The sequence below is a fragment of the Hirundo rustica genome, chromosome 5, assembly GCF_015227805.2.
Source record: "Hirundo rustica isolate bHirRus1 chromosome 5, bHirRus1.pri.v3, whole genome shotgun sequence".
NCBI lineage: Eukaryota > Metazoa > Chordata > Aves > Passeriformes > Hirundinidae > Hirundo > Hirundo rustica.
Window position 1 is genome coordinate 59,577,041 of NC_053454.1, and position 21,079 is coordinate 59,598,119.

The 21,079-nt window shown below is 45.3% G+C and overlaps 1 protein-coding gene and 1 long non-coding RNA gene across 10 annotated transcripts in view; both read right to left on the reverse strand.

Moving 5' to 3' along the window:
• The window catches only part of WDFY3 (WD repeat and FYVE domain containing 3), a 154,081-nt gene extending 147,262 nt beyond the window's left edge, over positions 1-6,819 (reverse strand). The window contains exon 1 of one of the 2 annotated variants that reach the window (XM_058420815.1): positions 6,730-6,819. The gene's annotated coding sequence lies outside the window, so the exon portion shown is untranslated. The remainder of the gene's footprint in view (positions 1-6,729) is intronic. The other variant, XM_040065491.2, reaches the window with a different exon arrangement.
• A 2,325-nt stretch (positions 6,820-9,144) lies between these two features.
• Positions 9,145-20,160, reverse strand: LOC120753498 (uncharacterized). Of its 8 annotated transcripts, none has more exons than XR_005701121.2 (6): positions 20,020-20,140; positions 18,767-18,867; positions 15,559-15,817; positions 13,649-15,142; positions 12,646-12,773; positions 10,415-11,594 (listed from the first exon to the last, which is right to left on the reverse strand). It is a non-coding gene; the product is annotated as an uncharacterized LOC120753498 (long non-coding RNA). The 8 variants fall into 8 exon arrangements; XR_005701120.2 differs by having other exon boundaries at positions 12,646-12,776; XR_005701124.2 differs by having other exon boundaries at positions 10,418-11,594; positions 12,646-12,776; positions 13,649-13,810.
• Between the last annotated feature and the right edge of the window lie 919 nt (positions 20,161-21,079).

The following is a 21,079-nucleotide window of genomic DNA, read 5'->3' on the forward strand; positions in this document are numbered from 1 at the left end:
TTTGGTCTGTCATTCTGCCACGTGATACATTCTGTACTCTGAGCACTCATGCTATACAAACCAAGGCCTCATCTTGTCCCTGGCTCTCACTTGAAGACCCAAGGACCTCCTTAAAATCCCATTAGAAGTAAACAAGCCTTGGCAAGCATACAAATGCAGAACCAAATCCTAAAACCATCAATGGCACTCTGAATGCTATCAAGGTGGTCAATTCCTGTCTCTTGGTTCCCATTACTCCTTTGGTTGTCTTCAGGCAACTGCTCAGGTCGATTGTCTGTTGTTTTAGGGGGTTTTTTGAGGCTTTTTGGGGGTGTTTTTTGTTTGGTTTTTTGGGTTTCCCCCCCCAAACTTAAGTATAATTTCTGACCTCGCTTCCATGCATCGCTCAACCCCTGCTCTGCACACTTTGGCTGCAGGAATCACGTGAACTGGTCCTGCCACTGATGCCTCATAAAAACAAGCTTCCCCTAGAACAGCTCTCCTACCACAGGCCAATACTCCCCACTGCTCTCACAAACCTCAGACAAAAGCTCAGGCTCATTATGCCAAGAGCACTTACATCTGATTAACCTTCTCAGGGATCTTTACCTAAGGCACTGAGAACAGTCTTTCTCCCTTTCGGACTGCTCAGCATCCGAGCTCTTGAAGAGTCTTTAGAAAGTTTCATTACCAAGCCAACCTGATATTTTGGCACATTTTATCCTTTTGTATCCTTTAAACAATGTATCTTCTGGGTACTCGAAGCGTTTGCCTCACCCTGCAATTTCTCCTTCTAGTTCCCTTATCTCAAACAAACAAACAACAAAAACAACAACAAAAAAGGATATGCTTCCAGCGCCAAATAACCAAACACAAACTTTGGGAAGTTCCTGCTGTACAAACCCCCTCTTCCTGTCACAGCCCAACAGTGAGTTCAGATCTTCATTCTCAGCAAGAAGCAGGGATAAGAAGGAACACTATTGATCACCACAGCATTCAAACACATTCCACTTCCTGAAGCAACATCCCATCACCTATTACTTCACACAAATCAAACCACTCTGCTTTGGACAACGCTGAGATTTTTACAATGTCTTCACATGAAAATAATAAATCATGTGGTAATGGAAGAACATAAAACGTGGTTCACTTGCACCCACGTCCCACCTGGCAGAATGATACTGAGAAAAGTAGCACTAGGTAGAGCTACTCTCTCACACCCAATGCATGCTGATAACTCTGACAAAAGCTGCACTGGAACAGAAAGACAGATGGACATTTTTCTCAAGAGCTACTGATCCACACTCTCACTGAAGTCATCACGTTATAAAATGGAAAGACCCCAAAAAAACCCAAAACACCTAAGAACGTGTAGGAGTATCTTCTTCTAGCCATGTGTCTATCTTAGCACTACCAAATTGTCAGCTCCTAAGGTTTGGGGATTTTTTTCCCATTTGCTTATTTGATACAGCTGGTTTAAGAGAAGGATCAATCTTGCTAACTCCTCCTTAACTCTGAAATCCTTCACTACAAATCCTCAAAGGCATATTCAAAATCAAAACTGTCACAGCCATTAGTAAGAAAATGGATGATTCAATAGAGGGACCAGCTTTACAGTTAAAAGGGTCTGACTTCTCTCAGGTAGATGTCTTACAATTGGAAAAAGAAGCTTAAGTTACCCATGTAACTGATGAATACCCACCTGGCCCGAAAAAGCGGGAATTTATCTCTTACATGTTTCCAGTGCAACGAAACAAAAAATTCTGCAGAGCAAGAGAGAAAGGGATGAAATAAGCCCCCTGGAAAATCCACTTCTTCCATGTGTTTTCAAATGTAATATTGTCTGTACATTAGGTTGGCCAACCCAATCAAAGCTTTCTCCATGTCTTATTGTAATAAAAACACATGCAAATAACAGTATTTGTGAAGGTGTAAGAACTAAACATTCTATTACTGCATATCTGATTGTCACAGTTCAGATGCATCCATCTCATCTTTCACTGACATTTCTTAAAATTTGCCCAGAAATGAGAAGTTACCTGCCTTCATCCCATTCAACATCCCTTACTGATTATGGCTCCCGCACAATTCACTCCTTCCTAGCACAACACTGTTCTACTGCATTTGAAATTTCAGAAGATATTTTTCTACATGTGCAAGTTCTGCAAATCTGTTCCTATTCTGTGAGAGGTGAGAAGCATTACAAGTCACATGCTCAAGACAGGCAGAAATCCATCACAGGGTAGTGATGAAACACCAAAACCAGCAAAGCAGTCAAACATTTATTCCCTCAAATGAGAAAGATTCCAGCTCTCACTGGAATAAAGTCATTCCAAAGAAACACCAAACTTTTTCTTTTCCCCCAAATCTCAGTACAATTTTACTTCCACTATCACAGCTTTGCCCAACAGGTAGGGAGAGAAAAAAGAAAAAGAAAAAATTGCACCATAAAAAAAAGCCAAAAATATTGCCTGCTGTCATTGAAAATTTTGGAAACATCAGCACAATTGTCAAAAATCACATCAACTGCACATTTCCACACAGAAGAAAAAGCAGAAAATTTTGCCCCAGAGCTGTTCACAAGAAAAAACAAAACATGTAGGTCATCTTCACTCACAAAAGACTTAAAGGAAAGGAAAAAAAACCTCCTGCATACTTTGAGCAAAGCAAATAGAAAAGGAACAAGACCTATTCTTCCTTCTTTGGACTGGACAAAACTGCCCTTTGCACTTGTTTTGAAAGCCTCAATACCAGCCAAGAGCTCCTAGCACACGTAAGAAAGTTCCCCCAACAGTGACAGCAGCACCTGAGACCACACCATGGCCTCCTCAGCGAGGTGTTGCCATCCAGGGCAGTCACCAAATCCCTGTTTGTACCAGGGAGGTGCTGTACACACTCACCTGTAACATCTAGAAGAACAGGGGATGCGACCAAAAAGCCAAAGCCTGCACTACTGCCTCAATCAAACACGGGTTGCTTGCCAAACAGATGCTCTCAAGGCTGGATAACTAACACATACTCAGTCCTGCAAAGCTTGCAGAGCTCTCACCTGAGCCAAGAAGCTGCTCTCACCTCCCCACCAATGACTTCAGTGAAAATGTTACATCCTGCAGCAGGATTTTGTACCCAGCAAAAGGATATGGCAACACTTTCCACACTGTCTGTGGGACAGCGGCTTCAAACAGATGCACACAGGGACCTTATAATTATGTCCTGTTTGCTCCTCCCCAGCCAGGACAAGGCACGAACAGCCCAGCAGCAGGATGCAAAGCCTCCAAGAGAAGAGAAACAGTTTCACTCTTGTATAGCTCCTGCTATTACAAAACTGGAAAGGAAATTACAAAGTTCAAGAGAGCTGTTCTAGGCAATGTGACAATCTTACATCCATGCACCTCAGTCCTTCAACACCCGAAGGCTTAAAGACTCAAGCTGTTGATCACTTAGGACAGGGAGGTAAAAAAAAGAGTACTTTTTAAAGCCATCAGCATTCCAAATACATTAAAGAAACTAACACTGTTAAGTATTTGTCATAACTTGGACATTTTGAATAGTGTAGCATTGCAATCAGCAACACCACCAGCACAAAAAAAAAAAAAAAAAAAAAAAAAAAAAAAAAAAAAAATCAAGAAGGAAAGCCATGAAGTTAAAAGCTTCTGTATTAAAGCCATGAGGAAAGAATTTGTTTTCCACCTACACAAATATCCAGAAATTGTACTGTGGACCCGCAGAAAATTCTATTTCCCATTACAAAATGCAAGTTACATTCTAGTAACATATCATAAGAATAGACTTCCATGGTACCAATTATCAGAAAAGCAAGCAAGCCATGGGGGGTAAATTGTCACTTAGATGTACGGTTTCTCACGGCATACTTTATCTGCACTCTGCAAAATCTGTTTATTTTGGACAAATGACACAAGACTTCCTCATGGCAGGAAGTCCTGCAAGTCAAAGGCCACTGCTGAAACAGTATTTCCACTATTTTGCAATAGGGACTTAAAATCACTTACAAAGATGAACGAAACTGCTAATTAACATGAACAGATTTGTCCTTTGGCAATTTAACCACCCAAGAGGGAACCACTGTCTTCTCTTTACATTTTTCAGCTTAGAGCATCTTCAGAGACCCAAGTGAATGCCCAGAACCCAGCCACGGAGCAGTTAATATCAACATTTGGGAAGTGAAACACCATGCTCCAACACCAAAGTTTCCAAACAATCTCATGACAGTCCTGAGCATTTCAAAGGGCAAGCAGAACATCTGCCCACACTCGCTCCTGTTCCCTGCACATAAAGCACCACGGAACTTTCCCGAACGCTAAAAACCCCACAGAACACTTGTGGAAAACGATGAATTAGTTAATGCAAAGTTGGTGGATGTGAAGCACACTGCTGAACTCCTCCAACAGGAGCACACATCAATACGTCCTGAAGACCTGCTCGCCTTGCACACTTGTGGCAGTTCAGCTCCACTAAACCAAAGCTAAGTACCAAGGTTTGTGGAGCCACACAGATGGCTGTCACAGATCGCCTCCTCAGACCACTCCTGCCCCAAGAGGCAACAAGATAATGCAGCTTTGTTATGTCAAGGTTGAAATTATCAAGAACTAGAATTATTCTTTTACTTAGCATCCTACTGTTACCATTTTGAATAAAAAGTTCTTTTCTCACAGTACTGTGTGGTAGCAGCGCTACCAAGTAGCTGATCCTGATGGACTGAACTGGAAATAAACAATTGACTGGACACATCAACCCTCACTTAAACCTTGATATAGAAACGGTGTCATACATTTTTAAGTGGGTGCTGAAGATATTAAGTCACAGCAGCACCCTGCTTAACTTGCTTCAGCTAGATAATCAGCTGGCTAAGAGATGCAATATGACCACAAAACCCAAAACATACTAAATTTTTATTCCAAGTCTAGCAGCCTAAAATTGCCCAACAAACTAGAGAAGCAAATGTGTCCAGTTCCTAGTAAAGACATACCAAACTGAAGAATACTATTCACCATTCCCCCATCTGCTATTTTAGGGATTCTTCTACCCAAAACACCTTTTTATCAACAGTGTGGAGTATTCCAGAGCTGGCTCCAATTGAGCTCAACAGACCCACACCACATAGTGAGGAGACACCCACTCACAGTCCAAACGTGCAGCCAAAGACAGATTGCCAGCACTTTTTGACCAGGGCCACGGAACAAAGGCACAAAGGCACAAAGGCACAATGCCATGTTAACACTTCAGGACACAATGCCTGCCTGCCCATACCCTTAAAGCAAAGAAAGGGGACTTGGCAGGCTTGCTGCCACTGACCAGCTGCCACAGCAGGTAAGTTTAGATCTTCAAATGCTGTATGTCTACCAAGATTGCACAGGATGAGTGAGATACCGCAGAAATGCCAGTTCACGAAGACTCTAGAGTTTTTTTACATAGCCTACTTCAAGATACTGCTAGCTTATCACCAATAGGTGCCAAGGATGCAATCAAACTGGCTCTCTGCATAGCCTGACTGGATCCATAGGAGTCTGTGAGCTCAGGAACAACCTACAGCTGTACAGCATGCACAGGCACCAGGGAGCAACCCAGCTTTGGTCGAGAAAAATAACTTCTGTTAGCTAAAACACGCAAAAATTGGCTTTTCTTAACAGGAAACCCACCACTTTTTCGTAGTAAAATTTCATGGTCCAGTACGCGGACACGCACGGACCTCGTCACAAAACCTGCATTACCAAGAAGCCAAAGTTCAGTCATCAAAACAAGGCCAGGACTCACAAGTCTACACTGAAATCTTGCAAGTTACTCTAGTTAGCCAAAAAACTTCAGTTAAATCCTTTATGAAACTGTAGGTCAAAATAAAGACATCTAGTCCTCTGCACTTCTTCCGTAAGTGTTTCACTATGCAGGCACAGCTAGAAATTAAAGTCCTCATCTTTCAAGGTGAACATCACACAGGGTTTCAGCACCCAGCACTACTGACTGGTCTCTATGCAAACCTCTCCATTTGCGTGGAGCACCTCCCAGAACTGCAGGGCGAAAACCACGCTCAAGACAAGGAGCGGGTACTTCAGCAACCTCGCAAATCCCCTCAACACCACGTTCCGAACCCTCCGGGAGCCACGACCCCCCCGTCCCCGGGGACGCACCGGGGACAAACCCGTCGGCTTTTGTAACTTCAATGTCCCTGCCGCACCGCGGGGTCGACAGCTCGAGGCCGCCGCCAAAATCAGTACCCGCACGAAAAATCAAAATAAAAGGCGGGGGGCTTTTTGCCGACCCGCCCCACCGCCTGCGAGCCGCCCAGCGCCCGCGGCGGCCCGGGGCGATTCCCCCACGCTCCTTGCAGGCCTCCCCAGGGCCGGGGCCGGCGGGCCCCTCCCGTACCCCGCCGGGGCTCCCGCGGGAACACCGCCCGCCCCGGCCACAACAAAGGCGGCCGGAGCGGCCCGGCGCCCGCGGGGCTCCTCCGCGACCCCCGGGCTTCCCCCGCGGCCCCCCTCGCCGCGGCCCCGCCACAGCCCCCGCACCGGAGCCGGAGGGGGTGCCCGCGCACTGACAACGATCGGCCGCCCCCCCGCACCTGCGCCGCCGCCCCCTCCTCCGGCCCGGCCCGGCCGCTCGGCATCCCCGGGGAGCGGGGCCTGCGGCCGGGCCGAGCGGCGCCGAGGGGGCGCCGGCCCTCCCCGGGCCCGCCGGCGGCGCAACAAAGCGGCGGGGCCCGGGGGGCGGCGGGCAGCGCCGGCGGACACTCACCGGGGGGCGGCGGGGTCCCGGCGGTGCCGCTGCGCCGGCCCGGGGAGGCGGCGGCGGGCGGTCCAGTCCCTCCTCGCTCTCCGCTCTCGGCTGCGCTCTCTCCGCCAGCAGGGTTCGGCTCGGGGGGTTACGCGGCGCGGCGGTCGCGGCCGGGCGCTGCGGGCCGGGCCGGGAGGGCGGCTCCCCCCGGGCGGGCTCCGGCGGGAGGCGCCGCCGCCGCCGCTGCTGCACCGCACGGGCGCCGGGCTCTTCCCGGCCCCATCAAGGCCGGGCCGCGCCCAGGGGGCCGCGGAGGGAGCGGGGCCGCTCCCCGCGGCGGCTGGTGGCCATCTTAGTCCTCCTCCTCCTCGGCGCCGAGTGCCCCCTCCCCGCCCGGCTGCCGGCGCTGCCTCCTCCCTCCGCTCCTCCTCCTCCTCCTCCCACTGCTCCCGGCTGGCTGCGCTCGCTCCCGTGGCCCGGCGAGGCCGCCCGGGGGGAGCGGGTCGGTGCTGGAAGGCCGCGGGCCCCCTCCTTCATTCTGGGGCTTTTAAAATTATCTTCCTTTTCGGAGCGGTGGGTTTGGCTTCTCGCCGTTCTCTGACAGAATTCCCGCTCCTCCAGCGCTGAGCGCCCGTGTCCTCTCCCCTCTGCCCCGCCGCCACAGGCCCGAGCAGCTGACACGCGAGGAGAAGCCGTCCCGGGCAGGAACCTGGATGTGGGATGAGGAAGGGAATGCAGGTCGATGCCGGAGCAAATAACCCAGCCTCGAGCTAGCCTTGAGCTGCTTTCCCTTTCGCTCTTTGTCAAGTGTACATCTAGGGAAAGTCCACTGGATATCGCTAGTGCCGACCACAACGAGGATTGTATGCCTGTGCTGACCAGCCAATCTCATCTGTACGATCCAAATGTTTAAACAGAAACAGTTACCCTTCTCCTACTTAACCCAGAAGTTGCGTTAAATTCCTGACAGCAGAAGGACTCCTTTCTGTCTGCAGGACAAGACCTCAGTTCAGCCACGTGCTGGGCACACAGTGCAGGGGGTCACTGCAAGCCCGAGGCAAGCTCCATCCACTTGGACACTCCTGAGGGTCAGTGCAAAGGTGTGTCCACACGTGTGTGACCACATACCCGTCTGCCTTTTTCCAGCACTTAAAAACTTACCTCCTCTAAGAAATCAGCTGCTAGCAGCCATTCACCCTCTAGCAGCTTGCTTTGGGGTATTTTTGTTTGTTTACAAAAATCCTTTCTGAAGCCTTCATTGACAAAAGCAAAATATCAGTTTGGTGAATCTGGCTGCAGGGGTAAAAGCTGCAATAAACAATGCACAAACCATCCGAGACCTCTATGTTTCACTGGCAAATTATCACAAGCGCCAGGAACCAGGACCATCGCCTCTTGCCTGTGCTACAGGGGTTTATTAAAGGAAGCTGTGTACTCTATTGTGCTGGAGGACAAATCTTGTAAACACCACTTATCCATTCTTCCTTCTCTGGCCCTTAGCATCAAACATGTAAATGCACTTAATGTTGTTTTTTCTGGCTGATGTTCTGCTGTTCAGCTGGCAGTGGAAATTATCTGGTCCCTTTCAGGTGGGGAAAACTCTGCTTAAGACTTATGTATGTCTTGAGTGAGGCTAGCTCTACTTCAGCTCCTAAGAAGCACTCACTGAAGACAAAAGTATGGCTCCAAACAAAGAAAGCCTACTTGTCCCAACTGAAAAACAACAGAAGCAAGGACAAGCCCGTAACATCCTTGCCTACACAACACAATGCTGCCTTTACTTGTCAAAGGCACCTTCGGGCATTCAAAATTCACTGTGTGGACAGGAGCAACATCTAAGCCCAGCTCAGGAGAACAGTCCAGGCTATAGTTTGGGTTTGAATGGAGTCGACTGTCCCTTTGCAATACCTGTGTTTTTTTTCTGTGCAGGACAGGCAGCGGGAGAGAAATCATGCACAGTGTATCAGCCATAGTCTTGTCACAGCAACTGTTATATGTTCAGTGGCAGAAACTCTTGAGACAGCTGGTGTTCTTGTGTCTCTGAAGAAAAACTTAAATTTTATTCCATATGTGTCTTGTTTTGCCCATCCTAATGAAATGCTTGCTTTTTAGACAAAGAGCATTGTAACAACTTCTTCCCAACCACTCTTTGCTGCCTCCTATTCCCCTGTCACATGTTAGCACCTGTAATTGTCACAATGGAAAAAAAAAAAAAAATCTGTTTGTCTATGGCTAAGGCCATATAGGGCACTCACCATGTTTTGTATGCATCATGCAGCAATGTATACACAGAAGGAAATGTATGTGTGTTGAGTTGCATGCTATCGCATCTCAGACTGACACAATTCACCCCTGGAGTGAAGGCTAAACTCAGGAGTCAGTGGAAAGTACATTTCTGCTACAAAACCACCAAGGTCTCTCTCTCAGTCCATTCCGAGCTAACATGCACTGAATTTTTAGAGGTGCAACCTCCTGCCATGCCTGTTTAGAAACAAAAACACAATGAGCTCTGCTAGGCAGAACTTGGCCCCGTGTGATGTTTTCATTCTGAACTGCAGCGAAGGGAAGCACTGATTCCATCAGCTTGTTCCGACAGTGATTTCACTGACTGTGCAAGATGCAGCCTGTGAATGTTACACAGCAGTTACACTTCACAAAACAAACAATGTTCTCCCTGTAATTTACGTGTGGGAGGAGACTTGCATCTTTCTTAGGTAAAGGTTTAGCGGGACCCATCTGAGCCAGCTCTACTGAGTAAGAATCAAAGCTAACGGAGATGGTGCCGTTCCTAATTCATTCTGAGGAGTGGGAAATCAGCAAAATCCCCCAGGATGGTAGTGGGAGTTGCAGGGACAGCTGTGTGCTATGCCAGATACACGTTTTGCTGCGTGCCAAGTGACGCTGTTTTTTCTTCTTGCACAGCTAATGCTCATTGCATTCCTATTTATAGTTCCCATCTCTCGGTCAGTTGTCACAGTTCCAAAATAAATAATGGCAAAGCTGTAATGCTCCGTCCTGAGTGACACCAGCCACTCTTTTTACCTTCTCAGCGTCTGTCCTCTCTCAAAGCTCATCACAGGTACCTGCTTGTCTTAGAGGAGGTGCAAAATAGTAATTACAGTGCTATAGTTAGAAAAAAGAAAGTATTTACAGTTAATCTTTCTTCCACTTTGCAATGCAACTGTGCACAAGGGATTGCATCAATCATTAGAAGACTAGAGATATATTTAAATTCTTTACTTCCTTTTATAGAGGGTAAGGTGAAACCAACACAATTGACTTCTAGTGGTGGAATGCCTCTCTGCTTTCAGGTGAGATGCTCATATACGTCCATTGCATTTATTTCACACATCTTGGGCATAAAGCTACATCTGTCCTCTTTGCATATACTAGCTTATGGCAAAGTACAGGCAAATCCAGAAGTGGAAAGAAATTGCTACACGAATGTGAAATAAATTTGAAGTAATTTTAGTATTTTTTTTAATTAGATTTTTTTTTAATGGAAGAAAATAGCACTGCTTCCCAAATTTACACAGCCTGACGTTTCAATCATACAGGATTCTTAATACTTCCTCTGAGAATTACTCTTCCCTCCCTCCTTCTTGCTTGTTTACAGATAGTTTTTGGTATTAAATTAGAGGAAGGGTGGGGCTGTCGAGGGTCCAGTGCCCCTGTCCTGTGACGCTCATGTTGAATTTGGCTGAAATTTGGGAAAAAAAAAAAAAAAAAAAAAAAAGGAAAGTAAATTCCCTTGTCAGACATGTTCTTCAGAAAAATAATGGCCTGCTTGTCAGAAGTTAATAAATTATCCAATCCCCAAATAGTCTGCTGCTGAGCTCATAGCATTTGTAAAGCATTAACCCAGTCACCACAGCAGAAACACCAGCAACCTGATGCAGTAACAGTCAAAGAAAACAGCAGCCAGTAGGGCTGCTACTCCTTCACCCTCTGGGGGCCAGCTATCCAACCCCACTTTGGATAAAGAGCCTTTCTTCTGCTGTCAATGTCAGTCACATAGTTCAAATAAACAAATATTTGTAGTCCAGTGCTGCAGAATCCAAATTTAAAGGTGGATGATTTAAGAATAATTTGTTACGGCCGGACATAATGTGTGGGTTTTTTTCTTCTAAGACAAAACACTTAACAAAGCAGCATTGAAAGCAAGAACATGAGGATGAAGGGAAGAAGAGGAGTAGAGGATAGAATGATAACAGAAATCCTAGCCCATAAATCTTTAGGCCACATCTGTAAGTGTAAAAAAAAAAAAAAAAAAAAAACAAAACCTAGAGCTTGCAATTTACTTCCCAAAATCCCTGCCCTGCTTCAGATTTTTTGTCCAGAACAGAATTCTGGTTATGGAGGTTACAAGTCCAGCAGCACATAACTTGTCATACATAATTTGTGTACAGTGAAGTATTATTCAAGGAATAAAGCATTGATAGAAAAGGACACACGTCAAACTTGCTTGTAAACAAGTATTACATTGTGCGTGTGTGTGCATGGGAAAGAGCATGTAGCTAACAAGAATATCAAATAAACTTCATGATACTTAATATTTAGAGGTTATGGGAAATTTAGAGGTCAGAGCTGTATTCTCTGAGTCTAAATTTTTGTGTACCTGTATGCTAATGTTTCTTTTTAGACTCTCTGACCTGCACAGGCAAAAGGCAACCACAACTTCAAGGGCTTGGATTGTGTTCAGGCCACCTGAATGTGACTCTGCACGTCCAATAAAAGTAGGAAAAAGGAGCAGGTGGCAACAGAGAAGGTGCAGTTCAGCTGAGGTCATTGTGGCTTATGCAGCCTCAAAGCCTGATGATCCCAGGAGTGAATCCGAGAGGATGAGATCACACTCAGTGAGGGAAAAATGCTGCCATCTGGTGCCTCTGGAGAAAAAAAAAAAAATAAAATAAAAGGGATTATGTTGATGGTGTGCTTCATCTGCAGCGGTATCAGTGCTGCTGGTTCAGTCCAGCAGCAGGCCTCCAGCTGTCTTTTTGTTGTTAGGAGGTGTTACCATTCTGCAAGTCTTACTTTAAACAGACAGGCTGAAAAAGTGCATTTTACAGTGCCTTGCCCACAAGAGGAGTGTCATTAAGTATTAATGTGGCCTTTAAGGCAATTTTAGGAAAGATGGTTTCAAAGAAAGTCACTTACATCTGAGAATAACATAGACCTGATTTATTTTAATGAAGTTATGCATCTTCACACCAAGAGATTGCAAAATGCTCTCCTATCACAATTCCTATATATATATATATATTACTATTATGTAGCAGAAGAAACTTGTAGTCTGTAAAATACATGTGAGCAAGAATGAAGACGCTGGGTTTTGCTATCAAGTTGAGTGAAAAAATTTAACAGAAGAGGAATTCAATGCATTTCTTTTGCAGAACTGACTTTGACCTTGTCCATCGCTGCCCAGCCTCTAATGCCCACTATTTTATCTTATGAGCATTGCAGATTATACTGAGTGCATGTCAGAAGCCTCAGAGGATACAGGACCAGACACTAAATGCCACTTACTTTTATAATTCGCCTTTTACATCAGCCTATTTCGAATTGTTGTTGATAGAGCCTCAGAGGATGTGCCAAATATGTACTGAGACACTCCACAGTGTTAGAATGAGGGAGTGTTATTTTTGTCTAAGATATTTTTATTTTTACAAGCTTTCACAGAAAGCCATAAGGGTAGCTTGGAGAGGCTGAAATTACTGATTAAATTAAACTCCATGCATTGCTCTATTTTCAATGCAATAAAGATAGCTCTTTCTGGGAACTTAAATTTGTTTATCCTTGACTAAGGGAGAATCTGAGGGCCACAGGTCAGCTTCCCACTGAAAGCAAAATGAGTAAAGTGGTTGATATGCTATGTTTATTTTTAGACAGAGCATTTTTGTAACAAAGTGGTCACAAAACCTCAGGAATGATACTCACTCTTGCAGATAAACTAACTCTCACAACACCATCAATTTCCTAGGAAGATACTCTAATCTAAGAGCAGCTTCAAACTCATGGAGCAACCAAAGGGCCAGAGAGTCTTGCAAAGGATTTATTGTACCAACCTGCTGAGCAAAGAAATACGTTCCATTTAGTTCCTAAACTTAATGGACCTACAGCCACTTTATACATGTTTTTCCTAAAATATCCCTACATTTTCATTCAAAACAGAGCTGGATCCTTCTATCACTAATGTTGCATTGGAAGAACTTGCAGTTTCTTCCTCTCCAGCAGCATTGGAATTTCTTGTGGGTACGTGGAGGGAGCCTGGATTTTTTAGATATGTACGTAATTTATGGTCGAGGAGTAATTTCTTTGACAGTCCCTAGACCATGACCAAATCAGGCAACTTGAAGCCCTTCTAATATTCTTAGCCATGGCATATAAAACTAGGTTTAAGAAACAACAAAGAAGTTTTGTCAGCGCCTGTGGCAGCCTTGTTAACAGCAACTTCAGTCATCAGCCTCCCTTCAAGTTACAGCCTGGGAAGGGCACTTCATTTCACACATAAAAGTGATTTTGCACAACTTCCACCTCCAAGCAGAGTAACTGAATCACACCAGCAAGGTGATCCAAAGAGATTTCTTAGTAGCCAAACTTTTGGCTATTCCCAAGGGAGATGATGAGATTTTTCTGAAATAGATTGATAGATGGCTAAGCAATCTTCTGGGCAAGCCACGGGAAACGTGGCTGGAAAGAGCCCCTGCCTTGTCAGTGGGCTTATATTAACCTGGTCTACAGGGTCCACATCTCTACTGGATCACTCTTTAGGTTCCTGTCTTTGGAGAAGAGTGGGAAAACACCAGGCTAAAATAAGCAGGGCTCCAGATATCCACGGCCCAGAGAAGTGAAATTATAGTAGAGGTAAGCTACAGCCCTGGTGCATATGTGGGGTCTTGAGGACAACAAAATACAACTCATGCTTTCTAAGATGACTTACCCAATGCTTTCCAAATGACTGGATGTGTTAACTTCTGGGCCCAGGTTGCCACGATACCGTGAGATTTCCTTACAAACCCAATTAGTTTCTCAGAATGTTTTAGCCATCGGCCTACAATCATTGCTCAGTGCACTGATGCATTTCAAAATCTCCGTTGCAGGGCTAAGAGAAAGATGTAGCGTGTCTTAGCTTCTCCTTGATTTATGCAGATGGGTGCAGATAATTATCTGTCAGCACCATTGTCCATCTGTGCACGAGCATATGCTACTTTAAACACGTAAAAATGGCACTTTGCCTTCAGTCACAAGAGGAAAGCAGTGACTCCTGGCTTTTTTATGGCATCACTTTAGCCAATCAGCTTTTGCAAAGAAAGTTTTTTGATACACAGAATGGATGCTTATAACCCATTCTGGAAGAAGAAATGTGCAAACATCCCATAATAAAACTACCACCAGCTCAGTACGTGGGCATCAGCTTCCTTACGCTTTTCAAAAGCGTTTTCATACATAAACGCTACCTAAAAGGATGGCTTCTTCTTTCAACACCCAATGGCCACTATCAGATGTAGAATGTCAGCTTCTGAAAATGAAGCAGACCCCTCAGCTACCCCCTGAAGCAGAAGAAGTGCTTGCAGCTTGATGTAATCTGCTCCTGAAGTTCAAGTCAGCCCCAGGCCGATCACACAGGATGGGGTTTGAGCACTCATTTGCCAGATGCATGATTATCCCAACGATGTTTGTGGCTGACACGTGCGCTTCTTTTATTGCAGATGGATAACGTGTCTGAAAACAAGGCTTGGGTCTGAAAGGCGGCAGTTTCCTGCATGATTTTAAGCTTGGGGGGTTTTCCCCCTCATTAAATCAGCTGATCAAAGAGTACACAAACTAGCTTGCATGTTCATTTTAGTCCTCTCATCTATTCTCCTCTATCATGTGATCCTTTCTTCCTCAAAACACCCCACAGCTTTGTACACTGTCAGCAGTAAGAAACCAAGTGCAGGAGCCTCCAGAATTTCTTGGGTCTTTAACAGAAGGCAGTCCTGAGCGTTACTGGATGTCTCTGCAAGAGGCACCCTGCTCTCTCGAAACATCCGATGAAGACCATTGGAAAACAGTCTCTTCCCATAAACTGAGAGTTTATGCATTCCTGAGAGTATTCTGTTCCTGAGAGTATTCCTTCATTTGTAGAACAAATCTTTCCTGTCAACAGATTTGCTCGCTCTCCTCATCATTTCCTCCCGCGGCCTGTGAAGAGATAAACTGCGAACCCCGCGAGTGGCTTTTATTTCCTCATTCGGGCACTGACCAGAAAGGCACGGGGATATTCTCTTGTCGAGTCATCAGCATAAAATGCTGACTGTCACAACTGAGCAAAGAGATGGCAGCTCCTGCAAAATCTGTGTTCTGGGAAGGGGCCAACAGAGCTGGAATAACCTCTCCTAGCTGGCTAGAGGGAGTGTCCACTGGTACATCTGAAACATTTTTCCAGCAGAGGCTACAGGAAGGGAACCGAGGTAAAGGAGAGACTTTTATGAGGAAAATAACGAGTGTCAATTCGATTTCTTCTAATTACACAGCTGGACCTGCACAGAAAACACTTCAGCTGTTCCTTCTCCCTGTCACCTATTGAGAAATACAGTGAGGAGACTTTTCTCTCCCTTTTGAAGGAAATCCACAGATCACATTTTTAGAGGAAGAGGAGTGCCCTGCTTAGCTGCTCTGGCTAAAGCCAAAGAGGTAGAAGGTAATGTTTGCAGAAACAGTAGTTGCAGTAATTCCATTCTCCAGCATCTTCAAGAGGTGCCAATCCTTTGGCCACCAAAACCTCAGTTATTCCTCCTAAGGAAGTCTTTGATCTAGTTAATTCTGAGATTTCTGACACAATGTTGAAACATTATGAAAAGGACTCACCTTTGTTCAGAGATAAGGAACTGCAGGAGAAAAACTGCTGGCCTTCAACCTCTGTGATGTAGACTCAGCAGATCCTTCTTGTTTCCCCTCACCAGGTGCCTTGGGTTATGTGACACCAGGGAATCACCCTCAGATACAGAATCTTCTCCTTCTCCTCCCCTGGAAATCACCTGGCTGGTTCTTAAGCCTACCTATTGCAAGTTTGCAGATAAGAGTCCCTTGGAAATGGTCTTCAGTTCAGAGTCTACTAGCACAGTAGCTGAAAGGGAGAAATGAAGAAAATTTAAACAAATACTAGGACCAAAGCAGAGAACAACATCCTGTGTTCACAGCAGAGTCCATGCTAACACCAGAATTTGTGGTAGACTCTCAGTATTGGATTAATTTAGGGGATTTAAACCTTTATATGCAATCTTAAACAAGAAATATTAAAAAAAAATCAATATAATGTTAAGTTACACGATTTGTCTTTTCCTCCATGACTGTCTAAAGACTGGGTAAATGCAAGAAAAAAAGCATAAAACTCAAATTAAATTGGCTCACGTGACTGACTTCTAATACTCTGGGAAACACATTCCTGTGACAATTTTTCCAGCAGTAAAAAAGCTTTTAAATTAAAGGTGAGATTGCTTAGTTATCAGGACTTGGTGGTGGAGTTGTACCTGCTGTAGGGGATTGTATTACATGACCTATGATTACCATTCTATTCCTACTTCTCTGTCGCATAAACTGCCCAGCAGAACTCCTAAAATTGAAAGGTGACTCAATCTCCCTTATCCAGAAATAACCTTGATATTTTTTGCACGAGTATAAGCTCCAGCTTGCAGTGTGATGATAAAATCTTTCCTGAGACACCCAGGGAAGGTCTCTACCATGTAGGAGTTCCCATCGCTGTTCCTAGAGGCTTACTGAGCCGTTCACATGCTTCCCACGTACCACATTTGCACCATCTGCAGCTTCCACGTGCTTTCCAGATGTCCTATAGCCACCAGCAGCCCTTTGGGAAGCAGCCTCCAGAGCAGGGCTACCTCACTGTTTGCAGGGCAAGGCAACATGGGCACACAGTAGCCCCAGGTGATGGAAACACCACCTCCAGCCTACACAGCATCCCAGCACCTTCTCACCACCAGGCACAAGGCTAAACTCAGGCCAGACTCACCTTATCTTCTTTGCCCAAAGGGATTCAGAGCAAGAGGAATTGTGTCCAGCGGGCTGCACAGGGGGTTTTTGGGGAGGTGGATTGCAGGGGGTGAGAGCTGCTTGCAAGAGCCAGGTGTCAGGAAGGGGACAGAGCTTTAGGGGGATGGGAGCGTTTTCTACTGGAGATGGCCTGAAGAATATCATTTGTGTGCTTGAGCAGGTCCAACCAGGCTGGCCAGCTTCAGCTGGGAAATGCTGTGTGTTCCTTCCTGATCATGGAGACAGATCTCGGAGCTGGCTGTTTCACACAGCTGCTTTCATTTCAGGTCATCTCAGTCCATACAGAAAAACCTTCATCTGCTTCCTCTAGCGTTCTCTTTCCAAAATACAGAAATACACCTTTATTTTCCCCCCCCCCCCCCTTTGGCTCAATGAGCAGGTGAGGAGCATAAGTGGCCAATTCAGAAAGATGATCTGTCCCCAGATTGCAGGAGACATTTGCATGCTCTTGTGAAAAAGATGTGGCACCTCAGGAGATTACTTGATTTTCAAGTTGTTGCACCTAGACAGAGTCATAAGTTAGAAACTCACATGGTGTTTTAAATAGCTAGTTCTGGCAAAGTGTCCCCTTTCCATCAGGTTTGGGGAGTCTGGTCTGTGAACACAGCCAATTTAGGCATTATGCTGCATTCCCTTGGCTGGGAGGGTGTTGGATTGGGTGTCCATGGCTCTGTGGGACCCCCAGGTAGGCGCACTCCGCACAGCCAGCCTCAGTGCCAAAGGGCTGCAGGCTCACCTTCGGGGTGGCTGGGCCATGAGAATGGCACCCCCAGCACCTGACACCCCAAAACCCCATTCTCAAGCCTCTGGCTTGGAGGGTTTTTTACAATACCTTGCAGAGGAGACACCTGCTGCAATCTGTGTTTCACAGCCGAGCAGGTGGATCCCGCAGGAGGGCTGTAAGCTGCACACAGTGCAAGAGGGGAGGGAACCAGGATCTCCTCTGAAGCTGCAAGCAGCTTCTTCAGAGGGCAGGCACACAAACAAACTTCCTCCTGTCCTCTCTTCCTGGACTTGTCAAATCAGACAGAGTTCCAAAACAACTAGTCTGGTTTTGTGGGAGAAAGGGCTGTTCTCCAAAGACATTGGGAGCAGGTAAAGCAACTAGCTTTACCTCTAGCATCTTTTGTCTAAAGGAGACAGGTTTCATTTGAACCACCAAAGTACATTTTAGTTTTTTAGTTCAGGGCACAAGCACTGTTTTTCAAAATGCTGCATCCAGCTGACAGTCTCTTCCTATGTGAATGCATTTGATTTCCAGGTTTCTCCTCAAAAGTCTTGCTGTAGAGAATTCTGCTTTAGGGTTTTGCGTGTGTTTTTTTAAAATCAAAACAATTAAACCCCTCCAAAGAAACGTCCAACTTTATAGCATATCTAAAAAGGCAAACATAAAATAACCTGTTTACTGATGGCTATATAGAGAACAAAGCTGAATGCTGAGAAGATTGATTTATAATGCATATTCCCAAAAAACAATAACTGAAAGAAGAATGTGAGAACCAGGGTTAAGCAACGGAGAAGTTCCACATCATTTAGTAATAATAATAATAATAAGTTGCTATATTAATCCTGAGTAAAACAATACTTTAGTCCTTCTCCACTCCAGAAGTACACTAAACTACAGTCTGAGCAAATGTAATATTATTCACCCAACTGTGTTCTCACTTAGGTCAAGTTTAATTAAGGCTTGTCTCAATTCAAACAGTAATATCACATCCCTGCTAAAGAGCAAGTTAAACCTCCGCTTGCATTGAACTCCAGCCCGTTCCCAAGAGTTTCAGTGTTAGCTCAAGTTAATGATGTTGAAATGATTTCCTTTAGTGAGCCGATGGAAAGATCATCGCCTGACCCCTCAGAACAGGAGCAGCGAATTAAAGCTCTCTGCCGCTGCCAGCCGGGGCTGCCTTAGCACTGCGCCCTCGTGGTGGTTTGCCTGCCTTGAATTCTAACACTGAAGAGCTCCATCACGTCAAAAATCATTGCTCAGCTACACTGCTTGGCTTCTTACCTCTCAAGATTCTTTCAGGGGGGTTTTCAAAGTTCTCCTCTTCCAACTATCTTCGTCTGAAAGTGGCATGAAAACAAAAATCACTGAGCATAAATGCTCACCTGTGGAAGTTTTCAAGCATGGGAAGATGTAAATTGGAAGGTATTTATTTCTGTCTTACAGCACAGCTAAAGACAGATAACTTCCAGGTGAGGCAGTTAAGAAAAACCCAGCGTTTCTTGGGCAGCATTCTCTTTTTGACTGTTTTTAAATGAGCCCTTCAAACAGGCAAGGAACAGGAATGAAAGAGACTGGACAGAATTGCCTCAAATCTGTTTTACAAGTTCTTGAAGCTTCTAGCCCAGAAATATTAAAATGATCAGACAGTTGGCACCTTTTTTCACACATTGTGAGTATACAGATGCTCTGGCCACAAAACCAAACCAAACAACCATGAAACAGAAGAATTTGTTTATAGTGAGTGTTATCAATGGCTTGAATAAATCATCCTTGTGCTGAAGACATGCCAGATCTCTGCACAAATTATAAAACAGCTATGAAGTACACAAAGGGACCTTGTCTGACTCTGACAAGAGCTTTCTTCTGACCTTTTGTGGTGAATTTCTACACTGTAAATAAAAATAAATACATATTTTAAAAAGGCTTAAAAACAACAGAAATCTACAAGCTGTTTTTTCTTACAGCCTCTGTTCAAAAAGGGTGGCATTACATTTGCTGCATACCAGATGAATAAGCATGATAACCTCAATGCTGACAAATTGTTTAAGGGAAGGCAGAAGGCAAATACTACCTTGTCTTCTAGCCAAAGCTTCAGAGGACTTTGTCCTTGGTTTAAAAAGGAGCTCAAGTGCACCAGCACCTACAGACTAGCACTCTTTTCAATGCCACCCTAGCAGGGGGCTCAAAGTCCCCTCCAACCCGGCCTTGAGTGCTTTCAGACATGGCAATTTTAAAGCCATTCCTCCTTTTTCTATAACTGCATGCTCTCATAAAAAGTTCCTCTTCATCTCTCTTGTAGCCCTTTTCAATGCTGGAAGGCTGCTAAAAGGCCTCTTCAGCCTGAACAACCAGGCTGAACAACCCAAACTCTCTTAACCTGTTTGCATAGGAGAGGTGCTCCAGCCCTCTGATGATCCTTATGATGTCCTCTAGACTCCCTCCAAGAGTTCCATGTCCTTCTCATGTTGGGGACACAGTACTCAAGGCAGAATCTTTGGAGAACAGAGCAGAGGGGCAGAATCACCTCCCTTTACCTGCTTCTTGTGTCACTTTTCATGCAGGAACAGGTCACATTTGGCTTTCTGGGCTCCAAGCGTCCATTGCTGGGTCACATCCAGCTTCTCATCCACCACTATCCCCAGTTCTTCTCAGGACTGCTCTCAATCTCTTCACTGCCCAGCCTTTATTTGTGCTTGGGATTGCCCTCACCCAGGTGCAGGATCTTGCTCTTGGCCTTGTTGGATTTAATTAGGTTCACATGGGCCCACCTCTCCAATCTGCCAAGGTCCCTTTGGATGGCATCCACCCCTGTAATAAACTCAATAAGCCAAATTCAGTGAATCCAAATTTAGAATTTTATTGTGAGACTCAAACACAGTCTCTGGTAGCCCCAATTAAAAGGGACAGCGTCGAATCCCGGGATTTCAGCACTGGGTGAACACGGTAACCGACTCTGCCAGCCTGTCACCCCCTCTGTGCACAAACTGGGTCCAATACTGCGGATTTTTGTACAGTCTCTCGCTGAGGGCCGACTGAGACCGTGAGGCTTGTGCCTCGCAGTAGCTTCATTAGAAATTCATGTCCGTGTCCGGGGTCCGTTGAATAGCCGAACAATGTCCTCATTGCTGCGTCTGGAGAAGTTTTGGAAATGGTAACATCGGGCTGGAACAGATAAGATAGTGATCTGATACAATCAGGAGATCGTCAGGGCCCATATCTCCCTTTTCCGTTCCTTTATGCTGTCTTTGCAACGATTCCCGGCAGAGATTCCCCGTGTCCCACCGTGCAGCTTTCGTCTCAGTTAACCCTGTATGCACCTTTTAGTTTATTGATCTTAAACCCAATTTAAAGTAGATTAATGCTATATGATACATTATTACATTCTGCCGTGAATGAATTACATATTTATTGCTTAACACAAATTAACTTTAGGACGTAAATCACAACCCCTCCGGCGTGTCCGCTGCACCACACATCTTGATGTCATTGGCAAACTTGCTGAGGCTGCGCTCAATCCCACTGCCCATGTCACCCACTGAGATTTGAAACAGCTTCTTTTCTAGCTGTGCCTTCTTTTTCCCTTTGAATCAGAAG